This window comes from Malania oleifera, chromosome 8 (assembly GCF_029873635.1).
Source record: "Malania oleifera isolate guangnan ecotype guangnan chromosome 8, ASM2987363v1, whole genome shotgun sequence".
NCBI lineage: Eukaryota > Viridiplantae > Streptophyta > Magnoliopsida > Santalales > Ximeniaceae > Malania > Malania oleifera.
Window position 1 is genome coordinate 13,105,330 of NC_080424.1, and position 10,143 is coordinate 13,115,472.

The 10,143-nt window shown below is 37.1% G+C and overlaps 1 non-coding gene across 1 annotated transcript; it reads left to right on the top strand.

The window, feature by feature from the left end:
- The first annotated feature begins 9,403 nt into the window (after positions 1–9,403).
- On the top strand, positions 9,404–9,510 carry LOC131163187 (small nucleolar RNA R71). Its single transcript, XR_009138964.1, has one exon. It is a non-coding gene; the product is annotated as a small nucleolar RNA R71 (small nucleolar RNA).
- Positions 9,511–10,143: the final 633 nt, after the last annotated feature.

The window sequence follows — 10,143 nt, forward strand, 5'->3', positions numbered from 1 at the left end:
CGAGATCAATTTAATACTTGAGGGCTGACTGAGTAAGATGAGTGCCTTGGTATGCTTCAATCGTGACCTTTGGGTTGCCAAATGCATCAGAGCAGAGGGGTGCTACTTGTATGGGCGAGTAATCACCTCTATCCTTAGGTAATCTTGTGGGTTAAATCTTTTGCATGTGATTGATTAGGTTCAGAGAATGATTTCAGAAATAATATTAACGATTTTCAAATGTTAAATAATATGTTGTCATATAAACTCATGTTAGTCACACACTGTTTTAATATATTGTTTCTTCCTTTACTGAGATGTGTCTCACCCGAGTATGAATTTATCTTGTTCAGGATTTCCTTGAGATCAAGCTTAAAGAGCTTAAGTTTTTATAATATTTTCGGGAGATATAAGAAAAAAAAAGGGTATAAACATTTTAATGATGTTTTTTGGAATGTAAGTATTTTATGTTTTATATTTTAAGTCTTCTAGATTTTATGAATGGTTGTGAAACATACTGGTGTTGTGAACACTGAATATTTTTGGGAGATATGTGTATATATGGGAATATAGGTGGATGTATGGTTTATTATGGTGTGTAGATAGATTTAAAAAACTCTAGTATTATATTTGTTGGAAGATTACAATTATCTTTTCCGTTGCGTACATGATATTAGAATGTAAATTATCAGGTAAATGAATGGATTAGTAGCACTCCAGGCCCACATAAAGGGTCGGGGCGTTACACAATAACCTAGGGCTAAGCTTACCCTTCTTTCCGAATCTCATCACTCCTTTCATCGATGCAATTCTCAAAAACACATGATCCCTTGTTTCAAACTCCAGCACTCGTCGGCAAGCATTTACATAACTCTTCTACCGACTCTATACTGTTCTGATCCTGTCTCTGATAAGCCTAACTTTATCATAAGTCTATTGGACTAACTCTGGCCCTAAAATCTGTCTTTCATCGATTTTATCCTAGTATAACAGATATCTACACTTTCGGCCATACAACACCTCATAAGAAGCCATTTCGATACTAGCCTAGTAGCTATTGTTATAAGCAAACTCGACCAGTGGCATACACCAGATCCAACTACTACCAAAATCCAATGTGCAAGCCCATAGCATATCTTCCAGTGTCTGTATGGTCCTCTCTATCTGTCCATCAATCTTAAGATGAGAAGTCATACTAAAAGTTAGCTGGGATCCCAAAGCTCTCTGCAAGTTTTTCCAGAATTGAGACGTGAAACATGGATCTCAGTCAAAAACAACGGGCATAGGCACTCCGTGAAATCTGACTATCTCCTGTATATATATATATATATATATATATATATATATATATATATATATATATATATCTCTGCCAACCTACTCATGGAGTAGTCAACTCTGATGGGAAGAAAGTGGGTAGTCTTTGTCAACCGGTTTATGACTACACAGATAGCATCCTATCCATGCAATGCTGGCAGTAGCCCTGTGACAAAATCCATAGATATGTGCTCCCACTTCCATTCAAGAATGTGAAGTTCTTGCAATGTTCCCACTGGTCTCTGATGCTCAGCCTTTATCTGCTGACAGATCAAACATTGCTTCACATAACAGGTTATTTCTCTTATTAATTTGCTCCATCAAAAGGATTCTCGTAAATCTCTATACATTTTCGTACTTCCTGGATGTACCGTGTACAGAGAATGATGCGCCTCCTCCAAAATGGTCTTTTTAATTTCAATATCATCAGGTACACACAGTCTGGTATGAAACCTCAGAGCACCATCATCAAAAATAGTAAAATCGACTTCTTGTCAACTCTATAATTTATCTTTGATCTGTACTAATTATGCATCTTGCATCTGTGCAATCTTAATTTTCTCCAGCAAAGTCGGCTGAAGTACCAGACTAGAAATAAATGTCTGGTGATCTCTCTCTGCCAACTCTACAGCAAATATTTCCAAGTCCATTCTGGGCTGATGTTGCACCACCACTGCTGATATTGAGGCACTTCCTGAATTCCGGCTCAAAGCATCAACCACCACATTAGCCTTTCTTGGGTGGTAACTGATGGTACAGTCGTAATGTAACAACCTCAAAATTTCTACCATTTTTTTTGTATATATCTATATATCTTGTAGAAAAATAACATTACTCTGATACCCATAATAATATCCACTATCTTGTCTCGGACCTCAAGTGGTACCGAGTATACGTGCTCACAATACATACCACCTATGAAGCAGAAAACATAAAAATACATTAACCTTATTTACAATACCAGAGTTTCAGTAATTCCCAAAATATAAATATACATCTCCCAAAATCAAACACAATGCCCTAGGGGCATACCCAAAAATGCAACTCCCAACTCAAAAACTTACCCTGCAGTTAGAGCAATACAAAAGTCCCCTCTATCTCGGAGCATGCTCCACACGCCTATCTGGATCACCTGAAATGTTTGGAATTTTGGGTGAGACACCTCTTAGTAAGACGGAATAAGTTACATCCAGTATATGGCAAATGAGTTTTACATGAATAACAATAATTATTAACTCAACTGTGTCGGATAACATTTGAATATAAAACATATCATAACTCACAACTATGCCTTTTAAAATAAACTTTCTATTTGAACATACTTATAACTATAATAGGTAGTTCATGTTCTTTGTAAAACTATATACATATATCTATATAGTTGTGAAAGCTTCCCTGGATGGATAATTGTATGCATGAATTAACCCTGCATGCTCGGGTTGTGCGGCTTGTGGGCGGGACTTAACTCTAGCTGGCCTACCAGGCTAAGTCAAACTATAAACCTCTATAGTACAATTGGCCTCCTTAATCTGGACCTGACTGCGAGGGAGCCTACGTCTCTCCTCTAGGCACAATCGACTGTTCCATTCCACACTTTATCTAAGATGTGTGGTTGCACTCTATACTGTGTTAGCAACGGTACCGTGCTCTGTAATCTATACTAGTCCATCAAAGATTTGATACTATATAATACTATTTCTGTATATTACTGTTTTACCATGATTTTGTAATAAACTGTAATACCATAATTCTGTAATAACTGTAAGTCATTGCTCTGTAATAACTGTATATCATGATTCTGTAAAAGTTGTGTATATTCATGGTTCTATAAAGGTTATGTATAATCATGGTTCTATAAAAGTTATATATAATCATGATACTATAAAGGTTGTATAAAATTCTATATTAAATCACTGTACTATATCTGATATTTCTCATGTCACACAATTTTAATGAAACTATTATACTATAATCTGTATGGGTAAAGCTGTATTTTCCTGCTATATGAAAATAATACACATCATTTGTAAAACTTTCCTATAACCTAAATTTCTAAATTTTCACAAACATATAATAGATGTAAAATTCAAATTCCATAAACACATATTATACTTTAATTTATAAAATTCCCGAAATTAACTGGCTTAACTTATTCCCCTTACCTGATTATCGAGAGGCCTGCAAATACACTATACTTACGCCCACGACATTCGGAACTCTAAAATCCTGAAATCATATAACCCCAGAAAATATCACATTCACATTTTCCCCGGATCCATATACTCCATTTAACCAAGGAAATATCAAATATTTAACTATTTATCACCCTTACCTCATTCCCTAAGGAAACGCTCATAGGAATCCTAAACCTGCGCCTGTGGCATTCACACCAAAACCTTGTATCCCACAAATCCCAATTTATCATTTTACCCCAGAATTATGCTCATATTCACATTCCTACACCTATACACACATTAAACTAATTAAAACACCAATCAACATCATAAACAACCTCCTCACCTCAATTTGGGATGGTGCATAGGATCCTCAAAACATAATTCTGCTCCGGTTAAATTTAAAAAAATCGCCACTAGACCTTAAATACGGAGTCTGATTGTCGATTGGGCGAGTATAGTGTGAGATAATGACCAGAGAGAGAGGGGGAGAGAGAGAGAGAGAGAGAGAGAGAGAGAGAGAGAGAGAGAGAGAGAGAGGGTGTTTCACACCTGCAGAAGAGAGATAGTGAGGGTTTTAAAATGTACAAAGAAGAATGACCATGCAGCCTTAAATAGCATTATGTCCCTATAAAAAACCATCAATGGTTTTCTTAGGCTCCCAAAAAACCATCGCCGGTTTTGTATTTAACCTTACCCAGTTTCCACTATTACCCTTTTACCCGACTGCGGTAAAACTATATAATCATCAACGGTTTTCTTAACACTCCAGAAAACCATCACCGGTTTTTCTCCTTCCAATCCATTTTCCTTATTTATTTTTAATATTATATTTTTTGGATCTCTATATTCTCCCCTCCCTTATAAAATTCTGTCATAGAAATTTGTTATCTATGTTATATACCAATCTCTGAGGAAAACTCGTTGCAATTTTATTAATTACCCTCACTTATGGCGGAGGAATACCATGGTTACAAGAAAGAATTTTGGGAGATTACAATCATTTAAAGAAAAAATAAAACTATCCTAAAACCATTTATAACTTAAAACCAAAAATACTAACTATCCTACCTTGTACTATACAAGTCAAAGAAATACATACATTGCTATTTATTCTACTCTAAATATCTCATCTTTGATCTCCACTGAACAAATGTGGATATCGTTGGCGCATCTGTTCCTCTAATTCCCACGAAACCTCCTTAACTACATGATTGCGTCATAGTACTTTCTCCAGTAGAATTTTCTTTGTGCGTAACTCCTGTTCCTTTTGATATAGAATTTTTATAGGCACTTCTTCATAAGATAAGGCATCTCCAAGCTCCAGTGCCTCATAACTAATCATGTGAGAGGGATCCGAGACGTATTTTCTCAACATGGATACATGGAATATGTCTTGAATTCTGGATAGAACTGGCAGAAAGTCTAACCTGTAAGCAACCAGACCCACTCTTTTAAGTATCTCAAATGGTCCAATGTACCTAGGGCTCAATTTAACCTTTCTCCCGAACCTCATCACCCCTTTCATTGGTGCAATTTTAAAAAATACATGATCTCATGCACCAAATTCCAACTCTCGCTGACGAGTATCTACATAACTTTTATGCCGACTCAGAGCTGTTCGAATTCTATCTTTGATGAGCTTGATTTTCTCTGAAGTTTGCTAAACCATCTCTGGCCCCAAAATCTATCTCTCCCTAGTTCCATCCCAATACAACAGAGATTGACACCTCTTGCCATATAACGCCTCATATGGTGCCATCCCAATCGTAGCCTGATAGCTGTTATTATAAGCAAATTCGACTAGTGGCATATATTGGATCCACTTACCACCAAAATCTAATACATAGGCTCGCAACATATCCTCCAGTATTTGAATATTCCTCTCCGTCTGTCCATCGGTCTGAGGATGAAAGGTCATACTGAATGTCAGTTGTGAACCTATGGCTCTTTGTAAACTTTTCCAAAACTGTAACGTGAACCGTGGGTCTCGGTTAGATACGATAGACACTGGCACTCCATGTAGTCTTACTATCTCTTGTATATATATATATATATATATATATCTCCGCCAACCTACTCATGGAGTAGTCAGCTCTGATGGGAAGAAAGTGGGAAGTTTTGTTAACTGGTCTACAACTACCCAGATAGCATCTTAACCATGTAGTGCTGGCAGCAATCCTGTAACAAACTAGGCATGAATACATCTGAGGCATTATGCAGTTGAAGAGTCTTCATATGTGGAGAACATGTGTCATGTCCCTAACTTTTTATGGTATTTGTTTGGAGCAAGTATTAATTTTTCACTTTATTCCTATGCATTTCTATTTCTTTTGTTTTTTTTTTTTTTTCTTCTGATCATTCTTCAGTTTCTTTCTTTTCATTGTCAATTAGGACAATCATTACACTTCTTTTGTTGTCTTCATACCACCCGTGTGAATTAAGTTCGAACAATAGTCCATGAACTAAGTCTATTTCTTGGGGTGGCTCGGCCTTCACATCTTGAGTAGGCTACAAAACCTAGGTTTCTATCTCTCTACTAGATGTCAGCTCTAGGCTCGCAAGTCAAAAATAGAGACTAGTGTACAAATGAACTCTGAGCTGACGTCAAAACTCAAAAGAACGATAAATGGCTCAACAGTACCTCACAAGGTGTCATAATTTCCACGAGTGTTCTCTCAGTGCTCACAATGAACCCTAAGTGTTACAAGTCACGTGAACGTGTATTTTCAGGCTCATGAGATACCATGTAAATACAAGAGTTTATATAACCAGATTAATATGAATGAACTATGAGTCAACCTTTATGGAGTTGCAAAGTCATATAAGGAGAAACTACACATAAATACTTGAGCATGTAACTCTTAGGTTATACATAAGTATGTGAAAGGTATAAGATAGTGTTAATCATGCCATAATCATCCATTTTCAATACTCTTTATTTTTTCTTTTTTTTTTAATACAAAACTTAGCAAGTGGACATGCACAGTGTCACATGCAAATTCTCCACACCCCCCCCCCCCTCGCGCCTCAACTAAAGTGGAACATTGTCCTCAATGTGAAAGCATAGGGGAAATAGAAAAACTGTGCACAGGTGAACAAACTAATAGAAAAAATAGAGAAACTTACTACCAACTAATGCAACAAAAAAAGAAATTAAAAATGCAAATAAAGAAACAAATAAAACCAAAAGAAAAAGAAAAGTAGTAAGAGAGAAAGGTCAGAAAACTCCCCTAGGGTTTTGCAAAAGCAAGACCTTGTCATTTGGATCGAAGGGAGTCATGAATGGCTTGAGTCGCTGTCCATTGACTATGAAGCTGTTGCCATTCTTTGGGTCCACAATGTCTACTATGCCATGAGAGTGAACATGTTTGACAATGTACGGGCCACCCCATCAGTACTTTAGCTTCCCGATAAACAGATGTAATCTAGAGCCACAAAGAAGATTTTGCTGATTTAGGAAAAGGTGTTTGTCCTTGATTTTCCTGTCATGCAGCAGCTTCATTCGTTCCGTTGGTAGGTGAGCCTTGTCACAAACTTTACTCTTGGATTCTACAAGTTCACACGCCTGCAACTTTCTCAAGCCTTTAGCATCATCAAGTGAAAAGTTAATTTGTTTTATAGCCCATAATGCATGATGATGAATCTCAACAGGTACATAACATGCCTTACCATAAACCAACCTGTAGGGAGACGTCCCTAAATTTTTCTTGAATGCAGTTTGGTAGACCCATAGTGCATTAACCAGATTATCGAAGTAGGTATTTCAATTAGGATAACCCGTCTTCTCAAGTATGATCTTGATCTCTGCAAAGAACTTACGCTTATCCTGTGTTACCCCATGTTCTGGCGTTCGATAGGTGACAAGTTAGTGCACAATATCATCAAACCAAGGAGCACATAACATTTCGGTGATAGAATAGATGATGTCAACATCTAACATCTTCAGCACTTCTTTCTTTACCACTTCCGTCATGGTTAGGTTTAGTGTCCATTGCGCATCATGGACTGGTATTGCATCTATCTCTGTGGACTGCCCCTCTGCTTCTGGCAACTCTCTAACCAAGGGAACTTTTCCATCAAACACCTCAGGCTGCTTAGGAGATTCACTCTCAAATGCACCATCAGAATCGAATGCCGACAACAACTTTGAAATATCCAAGTCATATACCACATCAACTGCATGTTCTTCTAAATCATCACACCTAGTTGGCGCCTTATTAAACACGTTTATCTCCAATTTCATATTTATAAACGTGAGCTTAAGTACTCCACTTTGAAAATTAATCAAGGCATTAGAGGTACCAAGGAATGGTCGCCCAAGAATAACAGGTTCTTGGTAGATGTTGGAGACAGGCTGCTGCATATCCAAAACTACAAAGTCCACTAGGTAATAAAATTTGCCAACTTGTACTAACACATCTTCAATAATGCCTCGTGAAGCTTTTAATGATCTATTTACCTACTATAGCATCATGGGTGTTTTCTTCAGCTCACCCAAACCCAACTACTCATATATCGAAAATGGGAGCAAGTTCACATTACTCCCCAAATCAAGTAAAGCTCTCTTGATACGAGATTTACCAATCATAATAGAAATAGTGAGAGAACCAGGGTCTTTGAGCTTCTGAGGAGTCTGACTCAATATCAATGCACTAACTTGCTCGGTTAAGAAGGTTTTCTTCTTTATGTTCAATTTCCTTTTCACTATGTGCAAATCCTTCAGAAATTTTGCGTACACAAGAACTTGCTGTATGGCTTCCAAAAGTGGAATGTTGATCTTCACTTGCTTGAAGATTTCTTGAATCTCATTGTGGTATTTATTCTTCTGACCAACTGCCAGCCTCTGAGGATAGGGTACCACAGGTTGATACTCCTTAATAGTCTCATCCTCCTTATTACTTGACTTCTTTGAATCTGAGCTTGCTTCATCTAATTCTTATTTTGCTTCATCCGTCTCAGTTACAACTTCAGATGTTAGAGAAATTGTTTGTTGATCAATGAGCATTCTAGGACGAGAAACTTTTTTTCATCTCCTCAAGTTAATAACAGTCTTTGCCGTTTCAATAAAACCCCCTGAAACAGTATGCACCGGTTGCTGTTGTTGTTGATATACTTGGGGATTAGGCTGAGGTTGTGCTGGAAATTTTCCTTTTTCTAAGGTATTCAACTGTGTACTTATCCTATTAATAGTTTCTTTGAAGTATTCTGACTATTGGTCATGATGTGAATCTGCATGAATTTCTGAAACATATTCGCCATCTGCATCATGCTATCATTAGAAGATTTCTTTAATGGAATAGGAGCTAAATTAGGCCGAAATCCTGGAGGTGCATAGCTCTGAGAGATCTATTGCACCTGATACTTCTGTTAAGGAGCTGCAATTAGATGATATAGTAGCTGCGGAGGTGGTGCATAAGATTGAGGAAGCTACTGAAATTGTGAAAGATGGACCGGACTGATCATTCCTCCATGAGAAGTTCGGGTGATTCCTCCATCCCGGATTATAAATGTTCGAGAATGGCTGATTTTGAGATTTGTTGACCCAGTTAGCTGACTGCATCCTATCAGATCCACTCTCCTGCAATATTGGTAGAAATAGATAATCCTCAACAGATTTCATAGCTTTCACTTTCTCAGACTCCATAACCTCTATTTTTTTAGACAACGCAGCAACAAGAGCCTGTAAATTAATTTCCTTTTTGACCTCGTATCTACTTCCACCACCAATTGCTCTAAGAGGTTGTGCTACCATTGGTGCCCGATTATATTGTGTGTTCCATTGTTGGGCACTTTCAACTAAGTAATCAAAGAATGATAGAGCCTCATCTGGTTCCTTGCTGAAAAACTCCCCGTTACACATAGTTTGGACAAACTGTTTACATTCAGGGGTAAGAGCTATATAAAAATAATTCACTAACCTCCAAGATTCGAATCCATGGTATGGACATATATTCATCAAATCCTTAAATCTCTCCTACCAAGCTTGGAAGGTCTCATCACCTTTCTGCATGAACTAACTAATATGCTTCTTCAGGTACTGAGTTCTCTAAAAAGGAAAGAACTTATATAAGAACTCATGCTGCATTTCAGCCCAGCTAGTAATAGAGTTAGGTTTCAGAGAATTAAACCAGATTTTTGCCTTATCTTTCAAAGAAAAAGGAAACAAGTGAAGTTTGATATACTCATCGGTTCCAGCTCTATTAATGAAGGTAGTACATACTAACTCAAAATTTGTCAAATGCTGGTACGGACTCTCAGAATCCATCCCGTGAAACTGGGGTATCACAGATAACATGTCATGCTTAATTGTGAAGCTTGGTGTATCTTATGGTAACACAATGCTGGAAGGTGTAGATGTGCGTGTAGGTTGCAAAAAATCCTAAAGTGTACATGGTACAATCATTACTTCCTCAAAGAATTCTTCAAACAGATTACTCAAATCAATTTCAGAATCACTCATAAAAGTAATTGGAGAACTGTCAGATTCTGTGCTCTATGTGTCACTACTAGTGCTAAGTGAAATTTTAGACAGTTCATTCAAAAGATCTCAGACCCAAGGCATCAAACATCAATTCAGACAGCAGGAATTCATCAACATAGCAACAAACAAGCATGATCAAAATTTTCAATTTTTTTATTTTTTTATTATTATTTTTAATTAAAAATAAAA